The 25,045-nt window shown below is 42.5% G+C and overlaps 6 non-coding genes across 6 annotated transcripts; all 6 read left to right on the top strand.

Moving 5' to 3' along the window:
- Positions 1 to 2,770: 2,770 nt before the first annotated feature.
- On the top strand, positions 2,771 to 2,889 carry LOC133446616 (5S ribosomal RNA). The gene has a single exon (XR_009782853.1). It is a non-coding gene; the product is annotated as a 5S ribosomal RNA (ribosomal RNA).
- A 2,040-nt stretch (positions 2,890 to 4,929) lies between these two features.
- Positions 4,930 to 5,048, top strand: LOC133446615 (5S ribosomal RNA). Its single transcript, XR_009782852.1, has one exon. It is a non-coding gene; the product is annotated as a 5S ribosomal RNA (ribosomal RNA).
- Positions 5,049 to 12,708: 7,660 nt separating this feature from the next.
- LOC133446641 (5S ribosomal RNA) lies at positions 12,709 to 12,827 on the top strand. Its single transcript, XR_009782874.1, has one exon. It is a non-coding gene; the product is annotated as a 5S ribosomal RNA (ribosomal RNA).
- Positions 12,828 to 14,835: 2,008 nt separating this feature from the next.
- LOC133446640 (5S ribosomal RNA) lies at positions 14,836 to 14,954 on the top strand. The gene has a single exon (XR_009782873.1). It is a non-coding gene; the product is annotated as a 5S ribosomal RNA (ribosomal RNA).
- A 2,909-nt stretch (positions 14,955 to 17,863) lies between these two features.
- LOC133446637 (5S ribosomal RNA) lies at positions 17,864 to 17,982 on the top strand. Its single transcript, XR_009782870.1, has one exon. It is a non-coding gene; the product is annotated as a 5S ribosomal RNA (ribosomal RNA).
- Positions 17,983 to 22,956: 4,974 nt separating this feature from the next.
- Positions 22,957 to 23,075, top strand: LOC133446626 (5S ribosomal RNA). The gene has a single exon (XR_009782862.1). It is a non-coding gene; the product is annotated as a 5S ribosomal RNA (ribosomal RNA).
- The last annotated feature ends 1,970 nt before the right edge of the window (positions 23,076 to 25,045 follow it).

Below are 25,045 nucleotides of genomic sequence, written 5' to 3'. Positions count from 1 at the left end.
TAAGGTAGAAATAAAGGACAGTTTAATCTAATCTAAGAAAGAGGTGAGAGTGGGTGGAGGGCGTAAAGTAAAACTGATTCAGGTTGACAGATATGTGACATGAGGAGGAAATGTAATAATCTCCAGTAAACCAAAAGAGGCCAACAGTTCAATCAAGCTGATGCAGGATGAACAAGCGACACCATAAACTTGATCACAAATACCAGCACGCGTATTAGATTCCTGATGTGGGGAGATGAGGGAGAAGCTGCCGTCCGTCCAGTCTGACTCTGTACGTACGTGGTTTATCAAGACAACACATCCCTCACGCTCTGATGTTTGAGCTCCTGGACCTCCTTCTGTACGCATCCTTGTTCTCCCTCTGCCTCCTTGTCATCTTCTTCTGTACCGTGTTTGTCTCTGTGTCCATCCACAAAGACTTTCTCCATCCTTTTCCAGAGCTTCTTCACGTAACTAGGGCTCATTGTTATGGAAAGACTGATCCTCCTGGAAGAAGAGAAGATACGCAGGAATGAATGTACTCTGTAATGCAGTCAGTCATGGATTTGATGTTGTATCATGAAGCTGGTCCCAATCTAACACAATCTCACAGTCTAGCGACTAAAGAAAAGTTTCACCTTCATGCTCCACTGCTTTCTTACTTGCTGTTGTTGTAGCCAATTTAGATTTGTGCTGTGTATGTGTGCGTGTGGGTGGAGGTTGTCATTGCATCACCTGCAAACCAGTGGGCATAGGAAGTAATTGTCAATCAGAGGTTAGCTAAGGAAGACACAGGTGATCAGGTGCAGGGGAATTAGGAGCTGGGAAGCCACATAGTTCTTCAACCGTGCATGGTTTGTTCTGTCGCCAGTAGCCTAATGTGTCTGATAATACACAAGCTCGTTTTTTAACCTCTCATTCAGCACCCGGGTATCGTAGGTGTTGTTTTTTGAAGCTTTGCACATGTAAAATAAAGTGTTGAACGCAGCTCCCTGTCGGACCACTTTTTATGGAACCAGCATGAGTTGGAAATGTCTTCAAATTCCCTCACATGGCTTTTTTTGTTGTTAGATTGCCATTACAGATATAATATTTTCATGGTCCTGTGGCAAAATAATTTCACTACTTCTGCCGTGCTTTTAAACAGCTGTGTGTGTCTGGTTTTCTGGTGTTTATAATAACAAGAAAAGAAATACATCTTCACTCTAATGTGTGCTATTAGGGTTAGGGTTAGTGTTAGGGTTAGCAGCCAACGACAGTCCAGTCAGTGATCCAGTCAGATTTCACAGTTTCAAGCTTCCTCCTTCAGACCGGGATACAATGAAGACGGCAGACATCTGAGAGCACAAGGGCAGATCTTGTAACAGAGTCAGACAGTATGCATCATCTTTTGCACTCAGTAGAATTACATGCAGCTCAACAAGCAGTATGCTAGTTATTGCATATTGAGCTGGCAGTGTGAACACAGCTATAGATACCAATGCATGTGTTAAATCAATATCACTGAAAGCAATTGGAACTCATTCGTACAAGAAGAAAAGCTGGCGTTTGGTTTTTTTGGTCATGACAAAACTTTAAATACAGTGTCATCCACGACAACTTCTGTGTGCTAAAATGTAACGATTAGATAGCAAGATTATGTGTTATTGGATTGGTATTAGAGTCTTAAAATCAGTGGGAATAACTAATAAGATTGCTTGGTAAAATGTTTCATCCTGAGCTGGAAGACATCTTCACGTCAACTCAATACATAATGTGTTGTTTTTGATAATACACAAGCTCGTTTTTTTAACCTCTCATTCAGCACCCGGGTATTGTAGGTGTTGTTTTTTGAAGCTTTGCACATGTAAAATAAAGTGTTGAACGCAGCTCCCTGTCGGACCACTTTTTTTGGAACCAGTATGAGTTGGAAATGTCTTCAAATTCCCTCACATGGCATTTTTTGTTGTTAGATTGCCATTACTGTTATAATATTTTCATGGTCCTGTGGCAAAATAATTTCACTACTTCTGCTGTGCTTTTAAACAGCTGTGTGTGTCTTGGTTTCTGGTGTTTATAATAACAAGAAAAGAAATACATCTTCACTCTAATGTGTGCTATTACGTGTGCTTGCTCTTCCACTATTCTTCGTGATGTCATCAAAGACATCACATGTCTTTGAGCATTTGAACGCTACGCGTCTGAAGCTGGAGCTGATTTGCTGCAAACGAGGATGAATGTGCACATGTTCCCAAACGTAGCAACAGCGCCCTCTGCTGGTTCATGGCGGTATGGTCTTAAGTGGCAGCTGCGGCTTCACAACTGTCTTCTACAGTAGAGCCTCCAGGAATAAGGTGGATACGCGCACTTACCGAGTGTACTGTCACGTTTGTGTTTTTTTCATCATAACTGAACAACACAAACATCCGTATGCTGTCCTTTGACGACCGAGTTACTCCTTAAAATAAATGGATGGCGCTTCTATAGTTTATTTCTTTAGTTCAGCCACTTATAGGCTCTGCAAAGCGATTTAGCCTTTTTCCTATTCACCCGTTCACAGCCTCTTATTTTAGACACTCGCGCAATGTGACAACAACCCCCCGGTGAACATGTGGGAGTGAAGTGGGGCGTCTCATAAACACAGACACACGGCAGCTGCAGAGTTTCAGCTCCGCTAGAATCGACCAGCTCCACTTGTGAATGAGCTCCACTGACTCTTGAACACACCGGTTTTACTCTCCGTCTCACACATCGGGGATGTAGTTACCGAGAAGTGAACACTATACAAGAGCTATTTCGGGGTTCAGCTTTCGCTTACGGCCATACCAGCCTGAATACGCCCGATCTCGTCTGATCTCGGAAGCTAAGCAGGGTCGGGCCGGGTTAGTACTTGGATGGGAGACCGCCTGGGAATACCCGGTGCTGTAAGCTTTTTCAACCAGCAGAGAGTGCTCTTGCTCCCTCTACTCACACATTTTTATACCTGCTTTGTTTGTCTGTTTGTTTATTTTTTTTGTTTGTTTGTTTGTTTGTTTGTTTGTTTGTTTATTGGATGGATCCAATAAAAAAAGTGAATTTCCCCATTAAGGTAGAAATAATGGACAGTTTAATCTAATCTAAGAAAGAGGTGAGAGTGGGTGGAGGGCGTAAAGTAAAACAGATTCAGGTTGACAGATATGTGACATGAGGAGGAAATGTAATAATCTCCAGTAAACCAAAAGAGGCCAACAGTTCAATCAAGCTGATGCAGGATGAACAAGCGACACCATAAACTTGATCACAAATACCAGCACGCGTATTAGATTCCTGATGTGGGGTGATGAGGGAGAAGCTGCCGTCCGTCCAGTATGACTCTGTACGTACGTGGTTTATCAAGACAACACATCCCTCACGCTCTGGTGTTTGAGCTCCTGGACCTCCTTCTGTACGCATCCTTGTTCTCCCTCTGCCTCCTTGTCATCTTCTTCTGTACCGTGTTTGTCTCTGTGTCCATCCACAAAGACTCTCTCCATCCTCTGCCAGAGCTCCTTCACGTAACTAGGGCTCATTGTTATGGAAAGACTGATCCTCCTGGAAGAAGAGAAGATACGCAGGAATGAATGTACTCTGTAATGCAGTCAGTCATGGATTTGATGTTGTATCATGAAGCTGGTCCCAATCTAACACAATCTCACAGTCTAGCGACTAAAGAAAAGTTTCACCTTCATGCTCCACTGCTTTCTTACTTGCTGTTGTTGTTGTTGTAGCCAATTTAGGGTTGTGCTGTGTGTGTATGTATGTGTGCGTGTGGGTGGAGGTTGTCATTGCATCACCTGCACACCAGTGGGCATAGGAGGTCATTGTCAATCAGAGGTTAGGTAAGGGAGACACAGGTGATCAGGTGCAGGGGAATTAGGAGCTGGGAAGCCACATAGTTCTTCAACCGTGCATGGTTTGTTCTGTCGCCAGTAGCCTAATGTGTCTGATAATACACAAGCTCGTTTTTTAACCTCTCATTCAGCACCCGGGTATCGTAGGTGTTGTTTTTTGAAGCTTTGCACATGTAAAATAAAGTGTTGAACGCAGCTCCCTGTCGGACCACTTTTTTTGGAACCAGCATGAGTTGGAAATGTCTTCAAATTCCCTCACATGGCATTTTTTGTTGTTAGATTGCCATTACAGTTATAATATTTTCATGGTCCTGTGGCAAAATAATTTCACTACTTCTGCTGTGCTTTTAAACAGCTGTGTGTGTCTGGTTTTCTGGTGTTTATAATAACAAGAAAAGAAATACATTTTCACTCTAATGTGTGCTATTAGGGTTAGGGTTAGGGTTAGCAGCCAACGACAGTCCAGTCAGTGATCCAGTCAGATTTCACAGTTTCAAGCTTCCTCCTTCAGACCGGGATACAATGAAGACGGCAGACATCTGAGAGCACAAGGGCAGATCTTGTAACAGAGTCAGACAGTATGCATCATCTTTTGCACTCAGTAGAATTACATGCAGCTCAACAAGCAGTATGCTAGTTATTGCATATTGAACTGGCAGTGTGAACACAGCTATAGATACCAATGCATGTGTTAAATCAATATCACTGAAAGCAATTGGAACTCATTCGTACAAGAAGAAAAGCTGGCGTTTGTTTTTTTTGGTCATGACAAAACTTTAAATACAGTGTCATCCACGACAACTTCTGTGTGCTAAAATGTAACGATTAGATAGCAAGATTATGTGTTATTGGATTGGTATTAGAGTCTTAAAATCAGTGGGAATAACGAATAAGAATGCTTGGTAAAATGTTTCATCCTGAGCTGGAAGACATCTTCACATCAACTCAATGCATAATGTGTTGTTTTTGATAATACACAAGCTTGTTTTTTAACCTCTCATTCAGCACCCAACACACCGGTTTTACTCTCCGTCTCAGACATCGGGGATGTGGTTGCCGAGAAGTGAACACTATATAAGAGCTATTCCAGGGTTCAGCTTTCGCTTACGGCCATACCAGCCTGAATACGCCCGATCTCGTCTGATCTCGGAAGCTAAGCAGGGTCGGGCCGGGTTAGTACTTGGATGGGAGACCGCCTGGGAATACCCGGTGCTGTAAGCTTTTTCAACCAGCAGAGAGTGCTCTTGCTCCCTCTACTCACACATTTTTATACCTGCTTTGTTTGTTTGTTTGTTTGTTTGTTTGTTTATTGGATGGATCCAATAAAAAAAGTGAATTTCCCCATTAAGGTTGAAATAAAGGACAGTTTAATCTAATCTAAGAAAGAGGTGAGAGTGGGTGGAGGGCGTAAAGTAAAACAGATTCAGGTTGACAGATATGTGACATGAGGCGGAAATGTAATAATCTCCAGTAAACCAAAAGAGGCCAACAGTTCAATCAAGCTGATGCAGGATGAACAAGCGACACCATAAAGTTGATCACAAATACCAGCACGCGTATTAGATTCCTGATGTGGGGAGATGAGGGAGAAGCTGCCGTCCGTCCAGTATGACTCTGTACGTACGTGGTTTATCAAGACAACACATCCCTCACGCTCTGATGTTTGAGCTCCTGGACCTCCTTCTGTACGCATCCTTGTTCTCCCTCTGCCTCCTTGTCATCTTCTTCTGTACCGTGTTTGTCTCTGTGTCCATCCACAAAGACTCTCTCCATCCTCTTCCAGAGCTCCTTCACGTAACTAGGGCTAATTGTTATGGAAAGACTGATCCTCCTGGAAGAAGAGAAGATATGCAGAAATGAATGTACTCTGTAATGCAGTCAGTCATGGATTTGATGTTGTATCATGAAGCTGGTCTCAATCTAACACAGTCTCACAGTCTAGCGACTAAAGAAAAGTTTCACCTTCATACTCCACTGCTTTCTTACTTGCTGTTGTTGTTGTAGCCAATTTAGAGTTGTGCTGTGTGTGTATGTATGTGTGCGTGTGGGTGGAGGTTGTCATTGCATCACCTGCACACCAGTGGGCATAGGAAGTAATTGTCAATCAGATAGTCTAGTAGGAAGGAGGGGTTCCCGAGCACCCGATGGACTCTTTTCTGAAACCTGTTTTTTTGGGATCCTTTAGGTGTTTGCTTACGATTTTTGCTTGTTGCCCGAAAAAAAATTGGTCCGAAAGTTCTTTTTTGGAACCCATTTAGAATTTTTGCCTGTTAAAATGGCAAAAACGCCGATTTCCATAACTTCTGAACCATAAATCCTAGAAAGACAAACAAACACACTTTTTCTCATAATATTGACACCAGGAATCCAATGGAAAGGTTACTGGGATGGTAGAACCACTCTTTATTAGGGAAAAATGAGCTTCAAGTAGTATTTTAGGGCAAAATTACCCAAAAACGCTTGAAAATGTTTTTTTCAATCAAGTGCATCTCCCTTTTGGAAATACCTGTTGGTGTATTGTTTACACCAAAAAAAGGCCCAATTAGTCCCCTTTCCAACGAGGTACAACTTGTAAGAAATCTCCATTTGTGGAATGAGTAATGAAGCAAAATGCGGGGGATGCAACCCATTTAGAATGCTTCGAATGTTCAGTAAAAGGGGCGTGTCTTCCCACTGTTAAGTGTTTAGAATGTTCAGAATTTGAATTCTCAAACCAACTGTAGCATCAACTGTCAACTGTCAAACACAAGCAAACTTGAACAAGGAGTGTAAGTATTTTCTGAATGTTTTATCATTTCTAATATAAGGTTATATCTTATCATTTTTGCTAATATAACATTATACATGGTTGTTTTTCTTATATTAGAGCCAGAGGTAATACATTCTTCAAAATAGCTTCATTTCTATTTGGTTAGCTGGACAAGCTAACCAATTAGCATGTTAGCTAGCTTTTTTCATTGAGGTTAGCTTTTAACTCTTACTGTTTTGCTTGTATTTTGTAGGTTTTAACTAACAGTAGGGTACGCTAAAAGAAATGTGACATACAGTAAGTTCGATTATCCAGGCCTTTTTTTTAATAATTTAGTCCAGTGGCACTAATTGTATTTTTTTATATTCTTTTTTTCTGTGCCCAGTGATGGATTAATAAAACATGAGAAGTGCAAAGAGACTGCATGATCAGACTTCTGATGTGTCTGAACCCCCACTAAAAATCCAATCATATACCTGTGTATTGCACACCCCAAGTCCATCGCCTGGGAACTTCATTTGCTTCAGTGCCTCCAAAAATGACCCCAAAGAAAAGTTGCATCACCTTCTTCAAATACGAGACAAGAGACAAGCTGAGCCAATCGACTCACCTTTTCGGATGAAGGCAATTTGTGATCTATTGCCAGAAACCCTAGATGGTGTCAACCTGGACAGTACTGGTTATCACAGGAACTGTTACTTAAATTTCACATCAAAGCTTGATCGACTAAAAAACAATTCACATCAGCTTGAAGTAACAGACAACAAGTACTCTCCCCGGAAGTCACACCCAGCCACAGGCTCTGCATTTCCAGTAGAATGTATATATTGTGACACAGATGAAAAGAAATTCAATGGAAAAATCCAAAGGACTGTCCCATTTACTTGGAAAAACAATGGTGCCGCATGGAAGCGCATTGAACCTATGGCTGAAGCTTTAGGGAAAAGCAGTCTGCTCCGCAAAGTGAAAAATGAAGACCTGTATGCGAAAGGGGCTCGCTATCATGTCACCTGCTGGAAAGCCTTACAAGTAGAGTACTTGAATCATTCTAAGAAGCTGACAAAGGAAGCCTCAGGTCAGAAACTGACAATGGCCCGGTTTCCCAGATCAGTTAAGTAGTTCTTAACAGCGAAAGACTTCTTTCAAACCATCTTAAGGAGCCTGTGAAAGAACTACTTAACTGTTAAGAACTACTTAACTGATCTGGGAAACCGGGACAATCTCTGCGCACCTTAAAGCATACAACGTGGTGAGGGACCACATTAAAGAGCAGGTCATAGAACAAAACAAAGTCCTACAACTTCGCTACCTGCGCCACCTGTATATCCTTGAGCTCGAAAAGCAAAATAACCCTAACCCTGAATACAGAGGAGATAAACTTCTGAGTCGTCTGCAAGGTGATGAGGAGCTTAAGAAGCATTTAGCCTTTTCCAAAGTTCCTGTTAAGGACAAAGGAAACCTTGCCTTTTACTTGGTCCACTCTTCCCGTATTTCTGTGGAGGACGCCATGGCCTGTGCGTATCGACTTGGAACGGTGGACAGTGTAAAAGATGTAGCTCTCACCCTACGCAGCGTCATCAATAAGGCCTTCAAGTCCAGTGTTATGCCTTGGCCACCTACCGCAGATGACCTAAACAAGACAGCTGAAGAGGTGTTACCTGAAGAGCTAGACCGCTTCCTCAAACTTCTCTTCTCTGGAGACACTGTTTCTGATTGTGAGAAAACAAAGCGACTTGTTCTTTCAATTGGACAGGACCTGTGTAGAGCAGTGACAAATGGCGAGTGGAAACTTCCAAAACATGTGCTTTTATGTGCCACAGTCCGGCACTTGTACCGGAGCAGACAACTGACCACCATTCTGCAGAGATTAGGCCATTGCGAATCTTATGATTTTGGATTGGAGCTGGAGACAGCATTGGCTAAGGCTGTGGATGAAATGTCAACTTCCCTTACACCTTCTATCATCAGAGGAGATGGGAATGAGGTGTTCCATAGCGAATGGGACAACCTGAACAGAGTCACAACAAATGTCCATGGTTCGAATGTTGTTAACAGTGCCGGCGGCATCATGATCCAGGAAACAAAACCGGGTGCCACAAGCTGCCAGGAGAGAACACTACCTAAATATGACAGGACCATGGAACGTCGTCTGAAACTGGATACACCTGAGACCCTCCCTCCACTGCACATTGGTATCAGAGTGGGTCCTAAGTTTCCTGCAGATGCGTCCTTCATACCTCCTGCGGAGAATGATCAAGTGTTCAAAGACAGTCTACAAGTGTACCACGTCTGGATATTTGGTATTTGTGTGACTGAACATGTTTTTATATGCTGTATCCGGTATATCCTATATATCGCTATGGAACACCTCATTCCCATCTCCTCTGATGATAGAAGGTGTAAGGGAAGTTGACATTTCATCCACAGCCTTAGCCAATGCTGTCTCCAGCTCTAATCCAAAATCATAAGATTCGCAATGGCCTAATCTCTGCAGAATGGTGGTCAGTTGTCTGCTCCGGTACAAGTGCCGGACTGTGGCACATAAAAGCACATGTTTTGGAAGTTTCCACTCGCCATTTGTCACTGCTCTACACAGGTCCTGTCCAATTGAAAGAACAAGTCGCTTTGTTTTCTCACAATCAGAAACAGTGTCTCCAGAGAAGAGAAGTTTGAGGAAGCGGTCTAGCTCTTCAGGTAACACCTCTTCAGCTGTCTTGTTTAGGTCATCTGCGGTAGGTGGCCAAGGCATAACACTGGACTTGAAGGCCTTATTGATGACGCTGCGTAGGGTGAGAGCTACATCTTTTACACTGTCCACCGTTCCAAGTCGATACGCACAGGCCATGGCGTCCTCCACAGAAATACAGGAAGAGTGGACCAAGTAAAAGGCAAGGTTTCCTTTGTCCTTAACAGGAACTTTGGAAAAGGCTAAATGCTTCTTAAGCTCCTCATCACCTTGCAGACGACTCAGAAGTTTATCTCCTCTGTATTCAGGGTTAGGGTTATTTTGCTTTTCGAGCTCAAGGATATACAGGTGGCGCAGGTAGCGAAGTTGTAGGACTTTGTTTTGTTCTATGACCTGCTCTTTAATGTGGTCCCTCACCACGTTGTATGCTTTAAGGTGCGCAGAGATTGTCCCGGTTTCCCAGATCAGTTAAGTAGTTCTTAACAGTTAAGTAGTTCTTTCACAGGCTCCTTAAGATGGTTTGAAAGAAGTCTTTCGCTGTTAAGAACTACTTAACTGATCTGGGAAACCGGGCCATTGTCAGTTTCTGACCTGAGGCTTCCTTTGTCAGCTTCTTAGAATGATTCAAGTACTCTACTTGTAAGGCTTTCCAGCAGGTGACATGATAGCGAGCCCCTTTCGCATACAGGTCTTCATTTTTCACTTTGCGGAGCAGACTGCTTTTCCCTAAAGCTTCAGCCATAGGTTCAATGCGCTTCCATGCGGCACCATTGTTTTTCCAAGTAAATGGGACAGTCCTTTGGATTTTTCCATTGAATTTCTTTTCATCTGTGTCACAATATATACATTCTACTGGAAATGCAGAGCCTGTGGCTGGGTGTGACTTCCGGGGAGAGTACTTGTTGTCTGTTACTTCAAGCTGATGTGAATTGTTTTTTAGTCGATCAAGCTTTGATGTGAAATTTAAGTAACAGTTCCTGTGATAACCAGTACTGTCCAGGTTGACACCATCTAGGGTTTCTGGCAATAGATCACAAATTGCCTTCATCCGAAAAGGTGAGTCGATTGGCTCAGCTTGTCTCTTGTCTCGTATTTGAAGAAGGTGATGCAACTTTTCTTTGGGGTCATTTTTGGAGGCACTGAAGCAAATGAAGTTCCCAGGCGATGGACTTGGGGTGTGCAATACACAGGTATATGATTGGATTTTTAGTGGGGGTTCAGACACATCAGAAGTCTGATCATGCAGTCTCTTTGCACTTCTCATGTTTTATTAATCCATCACTGGGCACAGAAAAAAAGAATATAAAAAAATACAATTAGTGCCACTGGACTAAATTATTAAAAAAAAGGCCTGGATAATCGAACTTACTGTATGTCACATTTCTTTTAGCGTACCCTACTGTTAGTTAAAACCTACAAAATACAAGCAAAACAGTAAGAGTTAAAAGCTAACCTCAATGAAAAAAGCTAGCTAACATGCTAATTGGTTAGCTTGTCCAGCTAACCAAATAGAAATGAAGCTATTTTGAAGAATGTATTACCTCTGGCTCTAATATAAGAAAAACAACCATGTATAATGTTATATTAGCAAAAATGATAAGATATAACCTTATATTAGAAATGATAAAACATTCAGAAAATACTTACACTCCTTGTTCAAGTTTGCTTGTGTTTGACAGTTGACAGTTGATGCTACAGTTGGTTTGAGAATTCAAATTCTGAACATTCTAAACACTTAACAGTGGGAAGACACGCCCCTTTTACTGAACATTCGAAGCATTCTAAATGGGTTGCATCCCCCGCATTTTGCTTCATTACTCATTCCACAAATGGAGATTTCTTACAAGTTGTACCTCGTTGGAAAGGGGACTAATTGGGCCTTTTTTTGGTGTAAACAATACACCAACAGGTATTTCCAAAAGGGAGATGCACTTGATTGAAAAAAACATTTTCAAGCGTTTTTGGGTAATTTTGCCCTAAAATACTACTTGAAGCTCATTTTTCCCTAATAAAGAGTGGTTCTACCATCCCAGTAACCTTTCCATTGGATTCCTGGTGTCAATATTATGAGAAAAAGTGTGTTTGTTTGTCTTTCTAGGATTTATGGTTCAGAAGTTATGGAAATCGGCGTTTTTGCCATTTTAACAGGCAAAAATTCTAAATGGGTTCCAAAAAAGAACTTTCGGACCAATTTTTTTTCGGGCAACAAGCAAAAATCGTAAGCAAACACCTAAAGGATCCCAAAAAAACAGGTTTCAGAAAAGAGTCCATCGGGTGCTCGGGAACCCCTCCTTCCTACTAGACTAAGAGGTTAGGTAAGGGAGACACAGGTGATCAGGTGCAGGGGAATTAGGAGCTGGGAAGCCACATAGTTCTTCAACCGTGCATGGTTTGTTCTGTCGCCAGTAGCCTAATGTGTCTGATAATACACAAGCTCATTTTTTAACCTCTCATTCAGCACCCGGGTATTGTAGGTGTTGTTTTTTGAAGCTTTGCACATGTAAAATAAAGTGTTGAACGCAGCTCCCTGTCGGACCACTTTTTTTGGAACCAGCATGAGTTGGAAATGTCTTTAAATTCCCTCACATGGCATTTTTTGTTGTTAGATTGCCATTACAGTTATAATATTTTCATGGTCCTGTGGCAAAATAATTTCACTACTTCTGCTGTGCTTTTAAACAGCTGTGTGTGTCTGGTTTTCTGGTGTTTATAATAACAAGAAAATAAATACATCTTCACGCTAATGTGTGCTATTACGTGTGCTTGTTCTTCCACTATTCTTCGTGACGTCATCAAAGACATCACATGTCTTTGATGAGCATTTGAACGCTACGCGTCTGAAGCTGGAGCTGATTTGCTGCAAATGAGGATGAATGTGCACGTTCCCAAACGTAGCAACAGCGCCCTCTGCTGGTTCATGGCGGTATGGTCGTAAGTGGCAGCTGCGGCTTCAAAACTGTCTTCTACAGTAGAGCCTCCAGGAATAAGGTGGATACGCGCACTTACCGAGTGTACTGTCACGTTTGTGTTTTTTTCATCATAACTGAACAACACAAACATCCGTATGCTGTCCTTTGACGACCGAGTTACTCCTTAAAATAAATGGATGGCGCTCCTATATTTTATTTCTTTAGTTCAGCCACTTATAGGCTCTGCAAAGCGATTTAGCCTTTTTCCTATTCACCCTTTCACAGCCTCTTATTTTAGACACTCGCACAATGTGACAACAACCCCCCGGTGAACATGTGGGAGTGAAGTGGGGCGTCTCATAAACACCGACACACGGCAGCTGCAGAGTTTCAGCTCCGCTACAATCCACCAGCTCCACTTGTGAATGAGCTCCACTGACTCTTGAACACACCGGTTTTACTCTCCGTCTCAGACATCGGGGATGTGGTTGCCGAGAAGTGAACACTATATAAGAGCTATTTCAGGGTTCAGCTTTCGCTTACGGCCATACCAGCCTGAATACGCCCGATCTCGTCTGATCTCGGAAGCTAAGCAGGGTCGGGCCGGGTTAGTACTTGGATGGGAGACCGCCTGGGAATACCCGGTGCTGTAAGCTTTTTCAACCAGCAGAGAGTGCTCTTGCTCCCTCTACTCACACATTTTTATACCTGCTTTGTTTGTTTGTTTGTTTGTTTGTTTGTTTATTGGATGGATCCAATAAAAAAAGTGAATTTCCCCATTAAGGTTGAAATAAAGGACAGTTTAATCTAATCTAAGAAAGAGGTGAGAGTGGGTGGAGGGCGTAAAGTAAAACAGATTCAGGTTGACAGATATGTGACATGAGGCGGAAATGTAATAATCTCCAGTAAACCAAAAGAGGCCAACAGTTCAATCAAGCTGATGCAGGATGAACAAGCGACACCATAAAGTTGATCACAAATACCAGCACGCGTATTAGATTCCTGATGTGGGGAGATGAGGGAGAAGCTGCCGTCCGTCCAGTATGACTCTGTACGTACGTGGTTTATCAAGACAACACATCCCTCACGCTCTGATGTTTGAGCTCCTGGACCTCCTTCTGTACGCATCCTTGTTCTCCCTCTGCCTCCTTGTCATCTTCTTCTGTACCGTGTTTGTCTCTGTGTCCATCCACAAAGACTCTCTCCATCCTCTTCCAGAGCTCCTTCACGTAACTAGGGCTAATTGTTATGGAAAGACTGATCCTCCTGGAAGAAGAGAAGATATGCAGAAATGAATGTACTCTGTAATGCAGTCAGTCATGGATTTGATGTTGTATCATGAAGCTGGTCTCAATCTAACACAGTCTCACAGTCTAGCGACTAAAGAAAAGTTTCACCTTCATACTCCACTGCTTTCTTACTTGCTGTTGTTGTTGTAGCCAATTTAGAGTTGTGCTGTGTGTGTATGTATGTGTGCGTGTGGGTGGAGGTTGTCATTGCATCACCTGCACACCAGTGGGCATAGGAAGTAATTGTCAATCAGAGGTTAGGTAAGGGAGACACAGGTGATCAGGTGCAGGGGAATTAGGAGCTGGGAAGCCACATAGTTCTTCAACCGTGCATGGTTTGTTCTATCGCCAGTAGCCTAATGTGTCTGATAATACACAAGCTCGTTTTTTAACCTCTCATTCAGCACCCGGGTATCGTAGGTGTTGTTTTTTGAAGCTTTGCACATGTAAAATAAAGTGTTGAACGCAACTCCCTGTCGGACCACTTTTTTTGGAACCAGCATGAGTTGGAAATGTCTTCAAATTCCCTCACATGGCATTTTTTGTTGTTAGATTGCCATTACAGTTATAATATTTTCATGGTCCTGTGGCAAAATAATTTCACTACTTCTGCTGTGCTTTTAAACAGCTGTGTGTGTCTGGTTTTCTGGTGTTTATAATAACAAGAAAAGATATACATCTTCACTCTAATGTGTGCTATTAGGGTTAGGGTTAGGGTTAGCAGCCAACGACAGTCCAGTCAGTGATCCACTCAGATTTCACAGTTTCAAGCTACCTCCTTCAGACCGGGATACAATGAAGACGGCAGACATCTGAGAGCACAAGGGCAGATCTTGTAACAGAGTCAGACAGTATGCATCATCTTTTGCACTCAGTAGAATTACATGCAGCTCAACAAGCAGTATGCTAGTTATTGCATATTGAACTGGCAGTGTGAACACAGCTATAGATACCAATGCATGTGTTAAATCAATATCACTGAAAGCAATTGGAACTCATTCATACAAGAAGAAAAGCTGGCGTTTGGTTTTTTTGGTCATGACAAAACTTTAAATACAGTGTCATCCACGACAACTTCTGTGTGCTAAAATGTAACGATTAGATAGCAAGATTATGTGTTATTGGATTGGTGGTAGAGTCTTAAAATCAGTGGGAATAACGAATAAGAATGCTTGGTAAAATGTTTCATCCTGAGCTGGAAGACATCTTCACATCAACTCAATGCATAATGTGTTGTTTTTGATAATAAACAAGCTTGTTTTTTAACCTCTCATTCAGCACCCAACACACCGGTTTTACTCTCCGTCTCAGATATCGGGGATGTGGTTGCCGAGAAGTGAACACTATATAACAGCTATTTCAGGGTTCAGCTTTCGCTTACGGCCATACCAGCCTGAATACGCCCGATCTCGTCTGATCTCGGAAGCTAAGCAGGGTCGGGCCGGGTTAGTACTTGGATGGGAGACCGCCTGGGAATACCCGGTGCTGTAAGCTTTTTCAACCAGCAGAGAGTGCTCTTGCTCCCTCTACTCACACATTTTTATACCTGCTTTGTTTGTTTGTTTGTTTCTTTATTTTTTTGTTTATTTGTTTGTTTATTGGATGGATCCAATAAAAAAGTGAATTTCCCCATTAAGGTAGAAATAAAGGACAGTTTAATCTAATCTAAGAAAGAGGTGAGAGTGGGTGGAGGGCGTAAAGTAAAACTGATTCAGGTTGACAGATATGTGACATGAGGAGGAAATGTAATAATCTCCAGTAAACCAAAAGAGGCCAACAGTTCAATCAAGCTGATGCAGGATGAACAAGCGACACCATAAACTTGATCACAAATACCAGCACGCGTATTAGATTCCTGATGTGGGGAGATGAGGGAGAAGCTGCCGTCCGTCCAGTCTGACTCTGTACGTACGTGGTTTATCAAGACAACACATCCCTCACGCTCTGATGTTTGAGCTCCTGGACCTCCTTCTGTACGCATCCTTGTTCTCCCTCTGCCTCCTTGTCATCTTCTTCTGTACCGTGTTTGTCTCTGTGTCCATCCACAAAGACTTTCTCCATCCTTTTCCAGAGCTTCTTCACGTAACTAGGGCTCATTGTTATGGAAAGACTGATCCTCCTGGAAGAAGAGAAGATACGCAGGAATGAATGTACTCTGTAATGCAGTCAGTCATGGATTTGATGTTGTATCATGAAGCTGGTCCCAATCTAACACAATCTCACAGTCTAGCGACTAAAGAAAAGTTTCACCTTCATGCTCCACTGCTTTCTTACTTGCTGTTGTTGTAGCCAATTTAGATTTGTGCTGTGTATGTGTGCGTGTGGGTGGAGGTTGTCATTGCATCACCTGCAAACCAGTGGGCATAGGAAGTAATTGTCAATCAGAGGTTAGCTAAGGAAGACACAGGTGATCAGGTGCAGGGGAATTAGGAGCTGGGAAGCCACATAGTTCTTCAACCGTGCATGGTTTGTTCTGTCGCCAGTAGCCTAATGTGTCTGATAATACACAAGCTCGTTTTTTAACCTCTCATTCAGCACCCGGGTATCGTAGGTGTTGTTTTTTGAAGCTTTGCACATGTAAAATAAAGTGTTGAACGCAGCTCCCTGTCGGACCACTTTTTATGGAACCAGCATGAGTTGGAAATGTCTTCAAATTCCCTCACATGGCTTTTTTTGTTGTTAGATTGCCATTACAGATATAATATTTTCATGGTCCTGTGGCAAAATAATTTCACTACTTCTGCCGTGCTTTTAAACAGCTGTGTGTGTCTGGTTTTCTGGTGTTTATAATAACAAGAAAAGAAATACATCTTCACTCTAATGTGTGCTATTAGGGTTAGGGTTAGTGTTAGGGTTAGCAGCCAACGACAGTCCAGTCAGTGATCCAGTCAGATTTCACAGTTTCAAGCTTCCTCCTTCAGACCGGGATACAATGAAGACGGCAGACATCTGAGAGCACAAGGGCAGATCTTGTAACAGAGTCAGACAGTATGCATCATCTTTTGCACTCAGTAGAATTACATGCAGCTCAACAAGCAGTATGCTAGTTATTGCATATTGAGCTGGCAGTGTGAACACAGCTATAGATACCAATGCATGTGTTAAATCAATATCACTGAAAGCAATTGGAACTCATTCGTACAAGAAGAAAAGCTGGCGTTTGGTTTTTTTGGTCATGACAAAACTTTAAATACAGTGTCATCCACGACAACTTCTGTGTGCTAAAATGTAACGATTAGATAGCAAGATTATGTGTTATTGGATTGGTATTAGAGTCTTAAAATCAGTGGGAATAACTAATAAGATTGCTTGGTAAAATGTTTCATCCTGAGCTGGAAGACATCTTCACGTCAACTCAATACATAATGTGTTGTTTTTGATAATACACAAGCTCGTTTTTTTAACCTCTCATTCAGCACCCGGGTATTGTAGGTGTTGTTTTTTGAAGCTTTGCACATGTAAAATAAAGTGTTGAACGCAGCTCCCTGTCGGACCACTTTTTTTGGAACCAGTATGAGTTGGAAATGTCTTCAAATTCCCTCACATGGCATTTTTTGTTGTTAGATTGCCATTACTGTTATAATATTTTCATGGTCCTGTGGCAAAATAATTTCACTACTTCTGCTGTGCTTTTAAACAGCTGTGTGTGTCTTGGTTTCTGGTGTTTATAATAACAAGAAAAGAAATACATCTTCACTCTAATGTGTGCTATTACGTGTGCTTGCTCTTCCACTATTCTTCGTGATGTCATCAAAGACATCACATGTCTTTGAGCATTTGAACGCTACGCGTCTGAAGCTGGAGCTGATTTGCTGCAAACGAGGATGAATGTGCACATGTTCCCAAACGTAGCAACAGCGCCCTCTGCTGGTTCATGGCGGTATGGTCTTAAGTGGCAGCTGCGGCTTCACAACTGTCTTCTACAGTAGAGCCTCCAGGAATAAGGTGGATACGCGCACTTACCGAGTGTACTGTCACGTTTGTGTTTTTTTCATCATAACTGAACAACACAAACATCCGTATGCTGTCCTTTGACGACCGAGTTACTCCTTAAAATAAATGGATGGCGCTTCTATAGTTTATTTCTTTAGTTCAGCCACTTATAGGCTCTGCAAAGCGATTTAGCCTTTTTCCTATTCACCCGTTCACAGCCTCTTATTTTAGACACTCGCGCAATGTGACAACAACCCCCCGGTGAACATGTGGGAGTGAAGTGGGGCGTCTCATAAACACAGACACACGGCAGCTGCAGAGTTTCAGCTCCGCTAGAATCGACCAGCTCCACTTGTGAATGAGCTCCACTGACTCTTGAACACACCGGTTTTACTCTCCGTCTCACACATCGGGGATGTAGTTACCGAGAAGTGAACACTATACAAGAGCTATTTCGGGGTTCAGCTTTCGCTTACGGCCATACCAGCCTGAATACGCCCGATCTCGTCTGATCTCGGAAGCTAAGCAGGGTCGGGCCGGGTTAGTACTTGGATGGGAGACCGCCTGGGAATACCCGGTGCTGTAAGCTTTTTCAACCAGCAGAGAGTGCTCTTGCTCCCTCTACTCACACATTTTTATACCTGCTTTGTTTGTCTGTTTGTTTATTTTTTTTGTTTGTTTGTTTGTTTGTTTGTTTGTTTATTGGATGGATCCAATAAAAAAAGTGAATTTCCCCATTAAGGTAGAAATAATGGACAGTTTAATCTAATCTAAGAAAGAGGTGAGAGTGGGTGGAGGGCGTAAAGTAAAACAGATTCAGGTTGACAGATATGTGACATGAGGAGGAAATGTAATAATCTCCAGTAAACCAAAAGAGGCCAACAGTTCAATCAAGCTGATGCAGGATGAACAAGCGACACCATAAACTTGATCACAAATACCAGCACGCGTATTAGATTCCTGATGTGGGGTGATGAGGGAGAAGCTGCCGTCCGTCCAGTATGACTCTGTACGTACGTGGTTTATCAAGACAACACATCCCTCACGCTCTGGTGTTTGAGCTCCTGGACCTCCTTCTGTACGCATCCTTGTTTCCCCTCGTCCTCCTTGTCATCTTCTTCTGTACCGTGTTTGTCTCTGTGTCCATCCACAAAGACTCTCTCCATCCTCTGCCAGAGCTCCTTCACGTAACTAGGGCTCATTGTTATGGAAAGACTGATCCTCCTGGAAGAAGAGAAGATACGCAGGAATGAATGTACTCTGTAATGCAGTCAGTCATGGATTTGATGTTGTATCATGAAGCTGGTCCCAATCTAACACAATCTCACAGTCTAGCGACTAAAGAAAAGTTTCACCTTCATGCTCCACTGCTTTCTTACTTGCTGTTGTTGTTGTTGTAGCCAATTTAGGGTTGTGCTGTGTGTGTATGTATGTGTGCGTGTGGGTGGAGGTTGTCATTGCATCACCTGCACACCAGTGGGCATAGGAGGTCATTGTCAATCAGAGGTTAGGTAAGGGAGACACAGGTGATCAGGTGCAGGGGAATTAGGAGCTGGGAAGCCACATAGTTCTTCAACCGTGCATGGTTTGTTCTGTCGCCAGTAGCCTAATGTGTCTGATAATACACAAGCTCGTTTTTTAACCTCTCATTCAGCACCCGGGTATCGTAGGTGTTGTTTTTTGAAGCTTTGCACATGTAAAATAAAGTGTTGAACGCAGCTCCCTGTCGGACCACTTTTTTTGGAACCAGCATGAGTTGGAAATGTCTTCAAATTCCCTCACATGGCATTTTTTGTTGTTAGATTGCCATTACAGTTATAATATTTTCATGGTCCTGTGGCAAAATAATTTCACTACTTCTGCTGTGCTTTTAAACAGCTGTGTGTGTCTGGTTTTCTGGTGTTTATAATAACAAGAAAAGATATACATCTTCACTCTAATGTGTGCTATTAGGGTTAGGGTTAGGGTTAGGGTTAGCAGCCAACGACAGTCCAGTCAGTGATCCAGTCAGATTTCACAGTTTCAAGCTTCCTCCTTCAGACCGGGATACAATGAAGACGGCAGACATCTGAGAGCACAAGGGCAGATCTTGTAACAGAGTCAGACAGTATGCATCATCTTTTGCACTCAGTAGAATTACATGCAGCTCAACAAGCAGTATGCTAGTTATTGCATATTGAGCTGGCAGTGTGAACACAGCTATAGATACCAATGCATGTGTTAAATCAATATCACTGAAAGCAATTGGAACTCATTCGTACAAGAAGAAAAGCTGGCGTTTTTTTTTTTGATCATGACAAAACTTTAAATACAGTGTCATCCACAACAACTTCTGTGTGCTAAAATGTAACGATTAGATAGCAAGATTATGTGTTATTGGATTGGTATTAGAGTCTTAAAATCAGTGGGAATAACTAATAAGATTGCTTGGTAAAATGTTTCATCCTGAGCTGGAAGACATCTTCACATCAACTCAATGCATAGTGTGTTGTATTTGATAATACACAAGCTTGTTTTTTAACCTCTCATTCAGCACCCGGGTATTGTAGGTGTTGTTTTTTGAAGCTTTGCACATGTAAAATAAAGTGTTGAACGCAGCTCCCTTTCGGACCACTTTTTTTGGAACCAGCATGAGTTGGAAATGTCTTCAAATTCCCTCACATGGCATTTTTTGTTGTTAGATTGCCATTACAGTTATAATATTTTCATGGTCCTGTGGCAAATAATTTCACTACTTCTGCTGTGCTTTTAAACAGCTGTGTGTCTGGTTTTCTGGTGTTTATAATAACAAGAAAAGAAATACATCTTCACTCTAATGTGTGCTATTATGATTAGGGTTAGGGTTAGGGTTAGGTTGGTGATTACGGCCCCCTGAGGGGAACCAATACACTTCTGCCTCCTACGCTCGTTAGCGATTCCAGAGATTGCTGAAGGTAGTGTTGCACTCTCACTCGTACAGTATGAGATCCGTATGCACTAAAGTACTTTGTCAGTAGCGTATGGTGCGGGACCTCTGAATTAGTTTCAGAGTTTTGTTTTGAGATGTGCTGCATGGTGTATCAAGGTAACTGGGTACCCCTTATGAGTGCAGTCGGATTATGGAGGATCCGATGTCTTCGTATGTGGCTAGTGGGTGCACTTTGAGAGGACAGTTGTGAGTTTTAGAGGGGGAGAAGAGGGGGGGGGGTGATAGTTCAGTGAGGAGAGATTAAGGTGAGGGGGGTTTTTTAGAGAGGCTTTAGGATTTGGGGTTCGGGTTAGGGTTAGAAGTTGTTGTGTAGTTTAGGGTCAGGGTTAGGGTTAGAATCTGGGGTGTCGGTTAAAGTTAGGGTTTAGGGTCGGGGTTTGGATTAGGGTTGGGGTTAGGGTTAGAATTTGGGGTGTCGGTTAAGGCTAGGACTTAAGGTCAGGGTTAGGGTTAGGGTTTTGGGGTATGGGTCAAGGTTAGGGATAGGTTGGAATTTGGGGTATCGGTTAAGGTTAGGATTTAGGGTAAGTTAGAAATTGGGGTGTCGGTTCAGGTTAGGGTTAGAATTTGGGGTGTCGGTTAAGGTTAGGATTTAAGGTCAGGGTTAGGGTTAGGATTTTGGGGTACGGGTCAAGGTTAGGGTTAGGTTGGAATTTGGGGTATCGGTTAAGGTTAGGATTTAGGGTAAGTTAGAAATTGGGGTGTCCGTTCAAGTTAGGGTTAGAATTTGGGGTATCGGTTAAGGTTAGGGTTAGGGTTAGAATTTGGGGTGTCGGTTAAGGTTAGGACTTAAGGTCAGGGTTAGGGTTGGAATTTGGGGTGTCGGTTGAGGTTAGGGTTAGAATTTAGGGTGTGTGCTGTTAGGGTTAGGGTTAGCAGCCAACGAGTGCATTTTGGGGTATGGGTCAAGGTTAGGGTTAGGGTTAGAATTTGGGGTATCGGTTAAGGTTAGGATTTAGGGTTAGGGTTAGGGTTAGAATTTGGGGTGTCGGTTAAGGTTAGGGTTAGAATTTAGGGTGTCGTGTGTGCTATTAGGGTTAGGGTTAGCAGCCAACGACAGTCCAGTCAGTGATCCAGTCAGATTTCACAGTTTCAAGCTTCCTCCTTCAGACCGGGATACAATGAAGACGGCAGACATCTCAGAGCACAAGGGCAGATCTTGTAACAGAGTCAGACAGTATGCATCATCTTTTGCACTCAGTAGAATTACATGCAGCTCAACAAGCAGTATGCTAGTTATTGCATATTGAGCTGGCAGTGTGAACACAGCTATAGATACCAATGCATGTGTTAAATCAATATCACTGAAAGCAATTGGAACTCATTCGTACAAGAAGAAAAGCTGACGTTTGTTTTTTTTGGTCATGACAAAACTTTAAATACAGTGTCATCCACGACAACTTCTGTGTGCTAAAATGTAACGATTAGATAGCAAGATTATGTGTTATTGGATTGGTATTAGAGTCTTAAAATCAGTGGAAATAACTCATAAGAATGCTTGGTAAAATGTTTCATCCTGAGCTGGAAGACATCTTCACATCAACTCAATGCCTAATGTGTTGTTTTTGATAATAAACAAGCTTGTTTTTTAACCTCTCATTCAGCACCCGGGTATTGTAGGTGTTGTTTTTTGAAGCTTTGCACATGTAAAATAAAGTGTTGAACGCAGCTCCCTGTCGGACCACTTTTTTTGGAACCAGCATGAGTTGGAAATGTCTTCAAATTCCCTCACATGGCATTTTTTGTTGTTAGATTGCCATTACAGTTATAATATTTTCATGGTCCTGTGGCAAAATAATTTCACTACTTCTGCTGTGCTTTTAAACAGCTGTGTGTGTCTGGTTTTCTGGTGTTGTTTATAATAACAAGAAAAGAAATACATCTTCACTCTAATGTGTGCTATTACGTGTGCTTGCTCTTCCACTATTCTTCGTGACGTCATCAAAGACATCACATGTCTTTGATGAGCATTTGAACGCTACGCGTCTGAAGCTGGAGCTGATTTGCTGCAAACGAGGATGAATGTGCACATGTTCCCAAACGTAGCAACAGCGCCCTCTGCTGGTTCATGGCGGTATGGTCGTTAGTGGCAGCTGCGGCTTCACAACTGTCTTCTACAGTAGAGCCTCCAGGAATAAGGTGGATACGCGCACTTACCGAGTGTACTGTCACGTTTGTGTTTTTTTCATCATAACTGAACAACACAAACATCCGTATGCTGTCCTTTGACGACCGAGTTACTCCTTAAAATAAATGGATGGCGCTCCTATAGTTTATTTCTTTAGTTCAGCCACTTATAGGCTCTGCAAAGCGATTTAGCCTTTTTCCTATTCACCCGTTCACAGCCTCTTATTTTCGACACTCACAATGTGACAACAACCCCCCGGTGAACATGTGGGAGTGAAGTGGGGCGTCTCATAAACACCGACACACGGCAGCTGCAGAGCTTCAGCTCCGCTACAATCCACCAGCTCCACTTGTGAATGAGCTCCACTGACTCTTGAACACACCGGTTTTACTCTCCGTCTCAGACATCGGGGATGTGGTTGCCGAGAAGTGAACACTATATAAGAGCTATTTCAGGGTTCAGCTTTCGCTTACGGCCATACCAGCCTGAATACGCCCGATCTCGTCTGATCTCGGAAGCTAAGCAGGGTCGGGCCGGGTTAGTACTTGGATGGGAGACCGCCTGGGAATACCCGGTGCTGTAAGCTTTTTCAACCAGCAGAGAGTGCTCTTGCTCCCTCTACTCACACATTTTTATACCTGCTTTGTTTGTCTGTTTGTTTATTTTTTTTGTTTGTTTGTTTGTTTGTTTGTTTGTTTATTGGATGGATCCAATAAAAAAAGTGAATTTCCCCATTAAGGTAGAAATAATGGACAGTTTAATCTAATCTAAGAAAGAGGTGAGAGTGGGTGGAGGGCGTAAAGTAAAACAGATTCAGGTTGACAGATATGTGACATGAGGAGGAAATGTAATAATCTCCAGTAAACCAAAAGAGGCCAACAGTTCAATCAAGCTGATGCAGGATGAACAAGCGACACCATAAACTTGATCACAAATACCAGCACGCGTATTAGATTCCTGATGTGGGGTGATGAGGGAGAAGCTGCCGTCCGTCCAGTATGACTCTGTACGTACGTGGTTTATCAAGACAACACATCCCTCACGCTCTGGTGTTTGAGCTCCTGGACCTCCTTCTGTACGCATCCTTGTTTCCCCTCGTCCTCCTTGTCATCTTCTTCTGTACCGTGTTTGTCTCTGTGTCCATCCACAAAGACTCTCTCCATCCTCTGCCAGAGCTCCTTCACGTAACTAGGGCTCATTGTTATGGAAAGACTGATCCTCCTGGAAGAAGAGAAGATACGCAGGAATGAATGTACTCTGTAATGCAGTCAGTCATGGATTTGATGTTGTATCATGAAGCTGGTCCCAATCTAACACAATCTCACAGTCTAGCGACTAAAGAAAAGTTTCACCTTCATGCTCCACTGCTTTCTTACTTGCTGTTGTTGTTGTTGTAGCCAATTTAGGGTTGTGCTGTGTGTGTATGTATGTGTGCGTGTGGGTGGAGGTTGTCATTGCATCACCTGCACACCAGTGGGCATAGGAGGTCATTGTCAATCAGAGGTTAGGTAAGGGAGACACAGGTGATCAGGTGCAGGGGAATTAGGAGCTGGGAAGCCACATAGTTCTTCAACCGTGCATGGTTTGTTCTGTCGCCAGTAGCCTAATGTGTCTGATAATACACAAGCTCGTTTTTTAACCTCTCATTCAGCACCCGGGTATCGTAGGTGTTGTTTTTTGAAGCTTTGCACATGTAAAATAAAGTGTTGAACGCAGCTCCCTGTCGGACCACTTTTTTTGGAACCAGCATGAGTTGGAAATGTCTTCAAATTCCCTCACATGGCATTTTTTGTTGTTAGATTGCCATTACAGTTATAATATTTTCATGGTCCTGTGGCAAAATAATTTCACTACTTCTGCTGTGCTTTTAAACAGCTGTGTGTGTCTGGTTTTCTGGTGTTTATAATAACAAGAAAAGATATACATCTTCACTCTAATGTGTGCTATTAGGGTTAGGGTTAGGGTTAGGGTTAGCAGCCAACGACAGTCCAGTCAGTGATCCAGTCAGATTTCACAGTTTCAAGCTTCCTCCTTCAGACCGGGATACAATGAAGACGGCAGACATCTGAGAGCACAAGGGCAGATCTTGTAACAGAGTCAGACAGTATGCATCATCTTTTGCACTCAGTAGAATTACATGCAGCTCAACAAGCAGTATGCTAGTTATTGCATATTGAGCTGGCAGTGTGAACACAGCTATAGATACCAATGCATGTGTTAAATCAATATCACTGAAAGCAATTGGAACTCATTCGTACAAGAAGAAAAGCTGGCGTTTTTTTTTTTGATCATGACAAAACTTTAAATACAGTGTCATCCACAACAACTTCTGTGTGCTAAAATGTAACGATTAGATAGCAAGATTATGTGTTATTGGATTGGTATTAGAGTCTTAAAATCAGTGGGAATAACTAATAAGATTGCTTGGTAAAATGTTTCATCCTGAGCTGGAAGACATCTTCACATCAACTCAATGCATAGTGTGTTGTATTTGATAATACACAAGCTTGTTTTTTAACCTCTCATTCAGCACCCGGGTATTGTAGGTGTTGTTTT

Source organism: Cololabis saira, chromosome 6, assembly GCF_033807715.1.
Source record: "Cololabis saira isolate AMF1-May2022 chromosome 6, fColSai1.1, whole genome shotgun sequence".
Classification (NCBI taxonomy): domain Eukaryota; kingdom Metazoa; phylum Chordata; class Actinopteri; order Beloniformes; family Belonidae; genus Cololabis; species Cololabis saira.
Note: the sequence above shows the minus strand (reverse complement) of the source record. Positions and strands in the feature narration are given on the sequence as shown.